This window comes from Nerophis ophidion, linkage group LG27, assembly GCF_033978795.1.
Source record: "Nerophis ophidion isolate RoL-2023_Sa linkage group LG27, RoL_Noph_v1.0, whole genome shotgun sequence".
Lineage (NCBI taxonomy): Eukaryota > Metazoa > Chordata > Actinopteri > Syngnathiformes > Syngnathidae > Nerophis > Nerophis ophidion.
In genome coordinates, this window is record NC_084637.1 from 34,187,930 (window position 1) to 34,201,228 (window position 13,299).

Sequence of the window (13,299 nt, forward strand, 5' to 3'; positions counted from 1 at the left end):
ATACATCTCTAAAGTAACAGTACTCTTACTTGAGTACAATTTCTGGCTACTCTACCCACCTTTGGTATGACTCGGCCGGGGTTTGAACTCACAACCTTCCAGTCTCAGGGCGGACACTCTAACCGAGCAGGTGGCCTCAAATTTACAATCTGCAAAATCTTCAATTTAGACAAAATTCATATACCGTACATTTTAGAGTATCTGCATGCGTGTGACGTTACAGTATTTGTAAAGTATTGTGCAATTTTTTTTTTTACATTTCCACAGTAAAGTCATATGTTTTCTACATAATTCACTACATTTATTACTGTGATAACCTATTTTTGATTTTATTGTTTCTGTTTAAGTTGCTGTTTTAGTGTACTTGTTAATAAATGTCTGCATTGGACTCATGCCTTAAAGGGGAACATTATCACAATTTCAAAAGGCTTAAAAACAATAAAAATCAGTTCCCAGTGGCTTGTTGTATTTTTCGAAGTTTTTTTCAAAATTTTACACCTCCCGGAATATCCCTAAAAAAAGCTTTAAAGTGCCTGACTTTCGCTATCCGTAAATCCACCATCCATTTCCCTGTGACGTCATACAGTGCTGCCAATACAAACAACATGGCGGTTACCACAGCAAGATATAGCGACCTTAGCTCAGATTCAGACTCGGATTTCAGCGACTTAAGCGATTCAACAGATTACGCGTGTATTGAAACGGATGGCCGGAGTATGGAGGCAGATAGCGAAAACGAAATTGAAGAAGAAATTGAAGCTATTGAGCGAATAGCTATTGACGCTATTCGGCCATAGCGTGGGTGTACCTAATGAAGTGGCCCATAGCATGGCTGCCTTATTAGCATCGCCGGTAAAATGTGCGGACCAAACGATCAGGACTTTAACATCTTGTGACACTGGAGCAACTTAAATCCGTCGATTGGTAAGTGTTTGTTTCGCATTAAATGTGGGTATCTAGTTTCAAATGTACATACAGCTAGCATAAATAGCGTGTAAGCATCGATTAGCGTAGCATGTTAGCATCGATTAGCTGGCAGTCATGCCGTGACCAAATATGTCTGATTAGCACATAAGTCAACAACATCAACAAAACTCACCTTTGTGATTTTGTTGACTTATTCGTTGCAAATGCATCTGCAGGTTATCCATACATCTCTGTGCCATGTCTGTCTTAGCATCGCCGGTCAAATGTGCAGACACTCTGGTACATTCAATGGGGGTCTAGCGGCAGACACTTTCGCATCTTCCAGCCGGTGGTGCAACTTGAATCCCTCCCTGTTAGTGTTGTTACACCCTCCGACAACACACCCACCAGGCATGATGTCTCCAAGGTTCCAAAAAATAGTCGAAAAAACGGAAAATAACAGAGCTGAGACCCGGTGTTTGTAATGTGAAAATGGAAATGGCGGGTGTGTTACCTCGGTGACGTCACGTTCTGACGTCATCGGTAAAAGACCGATAAACAGAAAGGCGTTTAATTTGCCAAAATTCACCCATTTAGAGTTCGGAAATCGGTTAAAAAAAATAGATGGTCTTTTTTCTGCACCATCAAGGTATATATTGACGCTTACATAGGTTTGGTGATAATGTTCCCCTTTAACTGTTTTTTTTTGGGGGGGGGACACCTACTGGCCAGAATAGTGTCTTAAGTTGAGCTCAAGATGCAGTAAGTTGAAGGATGCAAACACCTTTGTTACTGGATACTTTTTTAATCGATTGCAGTTGGTATATTTTGCATCTTAAAGTAACATGCAACTATAATTATTCGACACTTGTATATGAAAGAACATAGATTGCAATATTGTGCCGTTAAGAATACTTATTAAGTACATCTAGCTTGTGTGCTTGTCACAATTTGGCTTGGATTAAAGTTGTTTCTTCGATGCAGAGAATGATTTGCACGGGCGAGACGTGACTGTGAGTACATTTTTTATTTATTTAACACTATAACTAATAAGACAAACAAAAGGCTCGCAAAAGGGCGGAAGTACAAAACTAGGCTGTGAAACAAAAGACTATCATAAATGCTGCAAACTACAAACATGAAACAAAAACACTTGCTGGATTGGCATGAATAATAATGAACTATAAACAAAACTAGCACAATGGCATAAACACAAAAAACTTACACGGCATGGAACTATGGACGAGGGCATGAAGGAGGTGCAGCATGGGTAGTAGCGTGTGTGAAGATCCCAGAATGAAGACAAGAAAAAGAGTGACTTAAGTAGCTATGATAATTAGTGAAAACAGGTGTGAGCCTGAGGACAGGGACGTGACATGACAGGTGAAAACTAATGAGTTGGCATGGAGACAAAAACAAACCAGGAAGTGCCAAGACAGAACTTAAATGTCCAAAAAACTAAACATAACCTGACCAAAACCAAAACATAAACTTACAGGCGTGACAGTGCTTAGTTGTTATGTAGCTGCTAGCTCTTCATAGCTGATAGATAGATAGATAGATAGATAGTACTTTATTGCATCTACATGCTTTATAGCATCTACATGCTGCCGCTGGGTGACGTCATACGCAAATACGGTATTAGCTTTCACTCTTATGCTGATGACACCCAACTCTACATGCCCCTAAAGCTGACCAACACGCCGGATTGTAGTCAGCTGGAGGCGTGTCTTAATGAAATTAAACAATGGATGTCCGCTAATTTTTTGCAACTTAACGCCAAAAAAACGGAAATGTTGATTATCGGTCCTGCTAGACACCGACCTCTAATAATACAACTCTAACATTTGACAACCAAATAATAAAACAAGGTGACTCGGTAAAGAATCTGGGTATTATCTTCGACCCAACTCTCTCCTTTGAGTCACACATTAAAAGCGTTACTAAAACGGCCTTCTTTCATCTCCGTAATATCGCTAAAATTCGCTCCATTCTGTCCACTAAAGACGCCGAGATCATTATCCATGCGTTTGTTACGTCTCGCCTCGATTACTGTAACGTATTATTTTCGGGTCTCCCCATGTCTAGCATTAAAAGATTACAGTTGGTACAAAATGCGGCTGCTAGACTTTTGACAAGAACAAGAAAGTTTGATCACATTACGCCTGTACTGTATATACCTTTATATACATATATACATACATATATACCTATACTGTATATACCTTTATATACATATATACATACATATATACCTATACTGTATATACCTTTATATACATATATACATACATATATACCTATACTGTATATACCTTTATATACATATATACATACATATATACCTATACTGTATATACCTTTATATACATATATACATACATGTATACCTATAATGTATATACCTTTATATACATATATACATACATGTATACCTATACTGTATATACCTTTATATACATATATACATACATATATACCTATACTGGCTCACCTGCACTGGTTTCCTGTGCACTTAAGATGTGACTTTAAGGTTTTACTACTTACGTATAAAATACTACACGGTCTAGCTCCATCCTATATTGCCGATTTTACTGTACCATATGTCCCGGCAAGAAATCTGCCTTCAAAAGACTCCGGCTTATTAGTGATTCCTAGAGCCCAAAAAAAGTCTGCGGGCTATAGAGCGTTTTCCGTTCGGGCTCCAGTACTCTGGAATGCCCTCCTGGTAACAGTTCGAGATGCTACCTCAGTAGAAGCATTTAAGTCTCACCTTAAAACTCATCTGTATACTCTAGCCTTTAAATAGACCTCATTTTTAGACCAGTTGATCTGCCGCTTCTTTTCTTTTTTTCTCCTATGTCCCACTCTCCTTTGTGGAGGGGGTCCGATCTGATTACAATGGATGAAGTATTGGCTGTCCAGAGTCGAGACCCAGGATGGACCGCTCGTCGGGACCCAGGATGGACCGCTCGCCTGTGTATCGGTTGGGGACATCTCTATGCTGCTGATTCGCCTCCGCTTGAGATGGTTACCTGTGAACGGGACTCTCGCTGCTGTCTTGGATCCGCTTGAACTGAACTCTCGCGGCTGTGTTGGAGCCACTATGGATTGAACTTTCACAGTATAATGTTAGACCCGCTCGATATCCATTGCTTTCGGTCCCCTAGAGGGGACATCTGAGGTCCTCTCCAAGGTTTCTCATAGTCAGCATTGTCACTGGCGTCCCACTGGATGTGAATTCTCCCTGCCCACTGGGTGTGAGTTTTCCTTGCCCTTTTGTGGGTTCTTCCGAGGATGTTGTAGTCGTAATGATTTGTGCAGTCCTTTGAGACATTTGTGATTTGGGGCTATATAAATAAACATTGATTGATTGATTGATATTGATTTCTTCAGGACAGTTCCCTCAGGAAAATGAAAAAAAGGCCTACCATGTTTACTTTTTGTAAATGACGTCTCAAAAATAACAGAAAGACCAACCCTGTGTGCTTTTAGCAGGACATGTAGATGTTACCTGGCTATCCATCTTTGCACAGGTCAACACACTGCAGGGCCGCTTGTATTGCAGCAGTTATGTGGGAGATTTTAGATGCAGGCCACTATAATCCGATTGGACCGATATCCGATATTAATATGGGGTCTAGACACCCCTAATGATTACACAATCCTCTCGCACCTTGGTCTTACCATGATCGAATCCAAAATGAAGCCTTCCCATGGCGAAGGTGAAACGTGAAGGGAGAGCCGTGGGCAACATCGAAACAAAGTCTTGTCTGGCAAGTGGATGGCAAGGCTAAGTAAGTCCAGGCTTACAGCAGCCTCGTCTGTCGGAGGATGAAAGAAAAAGCTATTTCAGTCGAGCCCTCCTTTGTAATTAGAGAGGAATCTATACAGTGTGGATTCTCAAGCGAGCCTACAGGTCTTCCAAGCCATAATTTATCTAAGTATGTGGAGACGCCTCTTTCATTCCATCAATATCAAAAAGAGCTGGGAAAGAGAGAGGGAAGGTGGGCAATGATACTCTTTTAGTGGCTGAAAAGCTAACAGCTTCTCTAGTCGTGAGCAATAGAATCATTTAAGATGAGAAAGTGTAATATACAGTTGCATTTCTTTTCACTTCCTGTGGGATTTAAAACATTAAAGTATATTTAATTTACTACATGTAACTGACCCGACATCTTACGGACGGCGGAGATCAGTCCAACAGATTTCTTGACACTGATTAGAGATGCGCGGATAGGCAATTATATCATCCGCAACCGCATTACAAAAGTCGTCATCCACCCGCCATCCACCCAAACCAACATTTTATCAAAGCCACACCCACCCGCCCGTTGTTATATATCTAATATAGATAATGCAAGGCATTAGTGAGGTTAGAAAGTGTAACTCCCTCCAAATAGCACAGACACAATGGCTTTCTTGAACTGATTTATTTGAAGGCTTACTTTCCCTTCTAATTCACCGTGAAAACTGTAATAAATAAAGCACGTTACAAACGTGAAAATAATAACATGCACAGCATGTGGATCAAACATTTTACCAAATCAAATACCAACAAATGACAAACAAATACCTCGTTGGCCTGCATGCTTCTTTTAGGAGGAAATTGTGATCTTCTGGCTCTTAAAGTCCTTGTGACACTTTTTGGTCTTTGTTACGATAAGTTGCTCTCTTTCTCCCTTCTCATGCATCAAAAAAATGTGTACTCATACCCAGAAGTAGCTTCCTTACATCCGTCCACAGACCAATTGAGACACTTCAAAATAAAAGTATGCCCACATACTGTTTCAAAGAGTGCTGCTGGTTTTTCGTGTGTGGATAACAACATTGAACTATTTATAAATGGTTGATTTCTATAGGCTAGTAAGGTAAATTGTTCTACCTGACAAGTTTGGGCTACCTTGCTTCTGCAGCCTTCATCAGAGGTGTCAGGTGATGTTAGCGTGACCTTGTCTGTGACCTGTTATATGGATTGTTTGGATTGATACTTTTATTAGTAGATTGCACAGTACAGTACATATTCCGTACAATTGACCACTAAATGGTAACACCCGAATAAGTTTTTCAACTTGTTTAAGTCCACGTTAATCAACTCATGGTAAAAAAGTGAGTTCCCTGACCAAGAATCGAACCCCGGGTCACGGTGGTGAGCGCGTGGAATCCTAACCACTAGAACAGGGGTAGGGAACCTATGGCTCTAGAGCCAGATGTGGCTCTTTTGATGACTGCATCTGGCTCTCAGATAAATCTGAGCTGACATAACTCAACACGATAAGTAATGAATAATTCCGCTGGTAATCAATCAATCAATCAATGTTTATTTATATAGCCCCAAATCACAAATGTCTCAAAGGACTGCACAAATCATTACGACTACAACATCCTCGGAAGAACCCACAAAAGGGCAAGGAAAACGTTATAAATAACGTTCAAAATATAAAACATTCTCATGCATTTTAATCCATCCATCCGTTTTCTACCGGACTTTGTTCAAGAAATAACAATGTTATTAAAAATAATTAGACTTATTATACTCTAAAAATGTTGGTTTTACTTAAAAAAAATGCACACATTTAGTTGTATTCAGTGTTAAAAAATATGATATGGCTCTCACGGAAATACATTTTAAAAAATTTGGCTTTCATGGCTCTCTCAGCCAAAAAGGTTCCCGCCCCCTGCACTAGACTGTACCATCAAGTACTGTCAGGTACAACACTTTACCTTACTAGTCTATATAAATCAACCATTTATTAAATAGACGTCAGTAGGCTAAATGAACATCTTCAACATAACATTTAACTATGTATATATATTTACGAATTGGTTCAACCGCCACCCGCCCGAATCTATTTAAAATTTATTTTTTCGTCATGTCACCCGCCCGACCCGCGGTTTATCCGCGGACTCCGCGGTTGTGACCGCAAACCGCGCATCTCTAACACTGATGTAGATGATGTGTTGGGGTGGGTATGCTACTAAATGTGAACGGTGCGAGACGGCGTGTAGAATTAACAATGTGAATCTTACCGAAGTTTGTTGTAAGTGCGTGTTGGGTGAATCCTTCGTCAGACCAAAGGGGCAAAGCGTGAAGGCAGTCTGTGGGCAAGTGTGAGGTCGGGGGCTGGAGAGAGGCAACGAGGTCTGTGTCCAAGTGGGGGGTCGAGGATCATCAATCAATCAATCAATGTTTATTTATATAGCCCCAAATCACAAATGTCTCAAAGGACTGCACAAATCATTACGACATCCTCGGAAGAACCCACAAAAGGGCAAGGAAAACTCACACCCAGTGGGCAGGGAGAATTCACATCCAGTGGGACGCCAGTGACAATGCTGACTTTGAGAAACCTTGGAGAGGACCTCAGATGTGGGCAACCCCCCCCCCCCTCTAGGGGACCGAAAGCAATGGATGTTGAGCGGGTCTAACATGATACTGTGAAAGTTCAATCCGTAGTGGCTCCAACACAGCCGCGAGAGTTCAGTTCAAAGCGGATCCAAGACAGCAGCGAGAGTCCCGTCCACAGGAAACCATCCCAAGCGGAGGCGGATCAGCAGCGTAGAGATGTCCCCAACCGATACACAGGCGAGCGGTCCATCCTGGGTCCCGATGAGCGGTCCATCCTGGGTCTCGACTCTGGACAGCCAGTACTTCATCCATGGTCATCGGACCGGACCCCCTCCACAAGGGAGGGGGGGACATAGGAGAAAAAGAAAAGAAGCGGCAGATCAACTGGTCTAAAAAGGAGGTCTATTTAACGGCTAGAGTATACAGATGAGTTTTAAGGTGAGACTTAAATGCTTCTAATCGAGGGAGGCAGTCCAAAATCCAGTTGCAAGTCAAGGCACACAGCTCGATCACGGGAAACTGAGGGAACACTCCGGAGAACACAGAGGACATAAGACAACGGGCACAGGGAAGGCACAGAGGGAGCAAGTACGGAACGCTTACAACAAAAAGTGAACTATGTTCCGGCACTGGATCTCCAGGTACGCTGGTCTTTATGCGATCGATTGCAGGTGCGTGGCCGCGATGCGGGAAGAGCGAGCAGAGGCGTGTCCTGGCGTGCATCCAGCGGTCCACATGAGGGATTGTGCATGCACCGTGACATTTCACACATCTTCTCTCTTATGTATTGTTTGACGAATAAAACCTGCGTGAAAAATGTACACCTTTGCTTCGCTGTAATGCCCAGTGGAAGACATTGGTAGAGGAAGGTAGAAAGAAAGGTAAAGACTCTTGTGTGTTTGCCACACACCTTAAGGTCGTATCAGAAAATACAGTACGTTCAATACCTAAACAATATATTGGATCGCAGTTGGGCACTATAAAAAAAAAATGGCCCTGAATCTTAAACTTGTGTACTTGGTAAATCTGTATTCTTCTCCTCTTGGCTGCTCGCCCGGTTGTGATTGGTAAGGACTCAAGGTTGAACACTAAACCAGGGGTAAGTTAAAACCATGGCACGGTCCTTCTACATCATGTACAACATAATACAAAATTTAAGTAGTCCTGACCTACTAAGATCTAAATAAATAACAAATAACAATACAATTGCTTGTACTATTAGTAGGCGTTATCCAGGTGATGTACTGCACTAAGACTGCATGGGCAATTGATAACAAGTGCAAAAGTGGTGCAGACCGCCCGACTGAAATGATGATTTTTGAATGGACTATCGGCTGATATCCATGGAGACACTCATTTCCCTTCACGTTCAAGACATCATCAAGTCTCGCCTCGACTACTGTAACGTATTATTTTCGGGTCTCCCCATGTCTAGCATTAAAAGATTACAGTTGGTACAAAATGCGGCTGCTAGACTTTTGACAAGAACAAGAAAGTTTGATCATATTACGCCTGTACTGTATATACTTTTATATACATATATACATACATATATACCTATACTGTATATACCTTTATATACATATATACATACATATATACATACATATATACCTATACTGTATATACCTTTATATACATATATACATACATATATACCTATACTGGCTCACCTGCACTGGCTTCCTGTGCACTTAAGATGTGACTTTAAGGTTTTACTACTTACGTATAAAATACTACACGGTCTAGCTCCATCCTATCTAGCCGATTGTATTGTACCATATGTCCCGGCAAGAAATCTGCGTTCAAAGGACTCCGGCTTATTAGTGATTCCCAAAGCCCCAAAAAAGTCTGCGGGCTATAGAGCGTTTTCATTTCGGGCTCCAGTACTCTGGAATGCCCTCCCGGTAACAGTTCGAGATGCCACCTCAGTAGAAGCATTTAAGTCTCACCTTAAAACTCATTTGTATACTCTAGCCTTTAAATAGACTCCCTTTTTAGACCAGTTGATCTGCTGTTTCTTTTCTTTTTCTCCTGTGTCCCACTCTCCCTTGTGGAGGGGGTCCGGTCCGATCCGGTGGCCATGTACTGCTTGCCTGTGCATCGGCTGGGGACATCTCTGCGCTGCTGATCCGCCTCCGCTTGGGATGGTTTCCTGTGGACGGGACTCTCGCTGCTGTCTTGGATCCGCTTTGGACTGGACTCTTGCGACTGTGTAGGATCCATTATGGATTGAACTTTCACAGTATCATGTTAGACCCGCTCGACATTTCCTCCTCTCCAAGGTTCTCATAGTCATCATTGTCACCGACGTCCCACTGGGTGTGAGTTTTTCCTTGCCCTTATGTGGGCCTACCGAGGATGTCGTAGTGGTTTGTGCAGCCCTTAGAGACACTAGTGATTTAGGGCTATATAAGTAAACATTGATTGATTGATTGATTGAAGTCCAACGGTCCAACCTGTGCTGTTGCGTTATGTTGTGGAATATGTAGCACACGCCAACTTTGCCTGGCGATAGATATACTCTAGAAAAGCAACCAAGTGTAGAAGTGATTACAGAACCTATTCCTAGCATGCCGAAAGTACGCTCTGGGATGCACCGATGTTGTGATGGCGTGTCTGGAGCGATCCAGAAATGCATGCAAAAATGCATAAAAATAAATGTTGCAAGAGCAGACAGAAAAATAAATGATTTGATCCCGTCACTCATTCAGGAGCTACAGAATTAAAAAACGATATTACTGAATAGACGATATGTTCATTATTTTGGATTTCTTACTGACACATTGGACAGAAAATTCCGTCTTTGCAGCGCGATGCCGTTTGTGCTTAGCTGTGCCACTTTGAACGCACATTTCAAACACGATTAATATACACGCAAAACAGCGACTGCAGCAGACGTGTAGGTTTGATAAATCACATTGCGAGAGCTAAATGATCATTTTTGCATCTAGAAGAAAATATAATATCGTGGCCGTTGCATCAGCATACTTTATGTTCTGGTGTACATGACGATGGACGCACCTCAGTTTGGCTCAGTAAACATGTACCTGCTTAGTAGCTTAGCTATCAAGTTACACTTGACTAAATACGCCTGCACAGTCAACTGAGGTCCAATTGGTTGTCTCAATACCTATTATAAACCAATACCAAAACCTATTTTGATACTTTTCAAAATAAAAGGACACCACAAAAATTGTCATTATTGTTTTGTTTTTTTACAGAAAATCTGATGATACATTAAACATATGTGTGGAGGGGGGCGTGGCCTGCGGGCCTGCAGCGGAATGGGGTGTGCCAGGACTGGCCTCCCTAGACAGCGACAGGTGCGTAGAGGGCCCAGCTGGGCCTTGTTATCTAATCACCTGTCGTCTTTATTAGCAGCAGCCATGATGAGACGAGTAGTTGGAGTTGGAGGTGCTGCTGCTAATAAAGGCGACAGGTGATTAGATAACAAACCTGTCGCTGTCTTTGAGGCCGGTCCTGGCACACTCGGTTCCGCAGCAGGCCTGCAGGCCACGCCCCTCTCCACAATATGTTTCTTATACAATCTAAGAAAAATGTTGGCATTAGAAAACATAATGAACTTACTAGACACCTTCCCTTTTAGTAGTAAGTAAGCAAACGGGTTAAAAGGCTGCTGATATTTGCAGTAACACACTGTCTCTTTTCTGATTGTATTATTTTGTCAAAATTATGAGGGACAAGCAGTAGAAAATGGATGAATGGATAGATTATTCATCTACTGCAAATATCTGGTTACTTTCTCTTTTAACAAGTTTTATCTACACTTCTGTTAAAATGTAATAATCACTTATTCTGCTGTTATTTGGATAAGTTTTGGGAGATAGTACACATTTGGGTATCAATCCACTACCAAGTCATGCATTGGTAGTCATTTAGTCCTCCTGTGTCCAGGGGATGAAAAAAATACAAAATATTTTGTCATAATAAAAAATATCGATCGACTATATACACGGCTCTTGTACTTAGCATTGTTACAATCGATGTTTGTATAGATCCACTCGTTTGTTTACATTCAGGAGTGCTAGCCTGCTGTTAGCAGTTAGCTATTGTTTCCTCCTACGGTGTGTAGTGAAGCATGTTTTGTTATCCCTCGTCCTGCAGGGATGGTACTTGCAAGAAACAAAGTTTATTTGACGCCATGGAGGCGAGGATTAGTGATTTAGAAGTAGCTAAAATACTGTCGAGGGACGTTAGCCATTAGCTAGGTATGTTTTAAAACGGCGCTCTGTTTGTAGCTTACCCGTATTGTTAGTTTTAGGCCAAAATACGTCCATTCTCCTTCTTTTGTCTGAAACCTGTGTCTGCTTGTAAGTGCTCTGTGCGTATAATATGAGGCTCGGCTCATTTTACCAGCAATGTCACATGGCGCGGATCCATATTCATGAAAAAAAAAAAGTACCGGTATTATCAAAGAGAGTATAGTACCATATTTGTTACGACTGGTTGGCATAGTGATGCCAAATTGGTCCCTTCGTGGATGTGTCGGCATGAACACAGCAACGGTAAGTTTAAATGATTTATTACACTTAACAAAAACAGACTATGAACAAAAACACTGGAGCTAACAGACAAAAATAAACCAAGGGCGCTAGCATGAAAACTAGGAATAGAAAATACAAAAACTATACGTGGCACGAAGGACACAAAAGAGTACACAAAAACATTCGGCATGAAAGCTGGAATATCGAGTGGCTTAGCATAAGAGCTAGCGAGAAAATACATACGGGTAGTAGACAGTCGTGAATGTTGCTCCAAGGCAAATTAGAGTCCCAGAAAGAATAACGAGAAGGGACGGGCTTAAATAGGGGAGTAATCAAAAAGTGACAGGTGTGCAGAAACCGTGATTAGCAGGTGGGATCAATGAGCAACCATGGTGACTGACTAAACCGGAAGTAAGAGTGTAGAACAACAGTGATACAACAACTGGAAGTATAAACCATATGTGGTGATCCAAGTAGCGGATCGCAACAATATTTTAATTCATTAGTACCATGGTACTTTATTGGTATCCTAGCCAATACAAAAAGATGGCGCTAGCTAGGAGCTGCTGGCTTTAGCCTTGGAATGCAGACTACAGACCACAGAGCGGGGACAACCAGATAATCAATTAAATTCAGTTGATTAAGACTTAAAAAATTGGCAGAATTGGAAATCTGCAGTTTCTCCAGCCTGATTTAACAGAACAACGAATAGAACCAAGCCAGAACTGGACTGTGATATACACACATCAGCCCTGAAGGACCGGTAAGACTTCCTTCCACAAGGTCCAACCGAGGACAGGGTGCCACTTACCTGCCTTCCAAAGTGCCGGGCCTCACTTGAAAGCCCCTCTCTCTGCAGGCTGGAGATTAGAGGACATTCCTCTCCGTTTCCACTCAAGCGGAGAAGCCGTCAGTGGTCACTGCGGCGCTGATGTAATGCACCATCTCCAGCGTCTTTTGAAGTGGCGGGATAAGCCGGCCTCAGACGTGGCCGAGTTCAAAAGGGCCCACAGAGGGATTTGGAAACAGAGGAAAGGATCCTATTCTCCCTTCAGATCATTTCCAGCCTGGCTCAGCAAACACGGAGGGTGGAAAAGGAGAAAAAGTCATGGAAGGTTTCCAGCTGACGGATTGATTCAGACATGTGGCTTGCTTCATTCTGGTGGACCAGGGGAGTCATAACAGAGACAAATCTCTCCCTTTCAAGGGTATACACTCTGTGGCTGCTGAAATAAATAATGTAGGACTTACATTTCCACAATTGTGTCCAGTTTTTGCAGCTGTTTAGGTAAACGGATCCTAGCTGTGGCTACAAAAGCTGATGATAATCACAGGTGCGCTGTTGGGAAGCTTTAGCAGAGTGAATAATGCATACTTTACGCCGGAGACAGGACGGCGATCATATCTGTGATGAAGAATGGGTGTGTGCTACAGTAGTTTAGGTGTACACAAATAGCAAGAATCAGTCTTAGAGAAAACCATAGCCCTTTTGTTTCTATTCATGCACGGATGACCTCCTGGCTGATGACACAGTGC

The 13,299-nt window shown here is 42.0% G+C and overlaps 1 long non-coding RNA gene across 2 annotated transcripts in view; it reads left to right on the forward strand.

Annotated features, from left to right (window-relative positions):
* Positions 1 to 13,013, forward strand: part of LOC133544274 (uncharacterized) — a 93,942-nt gene extending 80,929 nt beyond the window's left edge. For both annotated transcript variants that reach the window (XR_009804616.1, XR_009804615.1), the window contains one exon: positions 12,623 to 13,013. This is a non-coding gene — a long non-coding RNA (uncharacterized LOC133544274). The remainder of the gene's footprint in view (positions 1 to 12,622) is intronic.
* Positions 13,014 to 13,299: the final 286 nt, after the last annotated feature.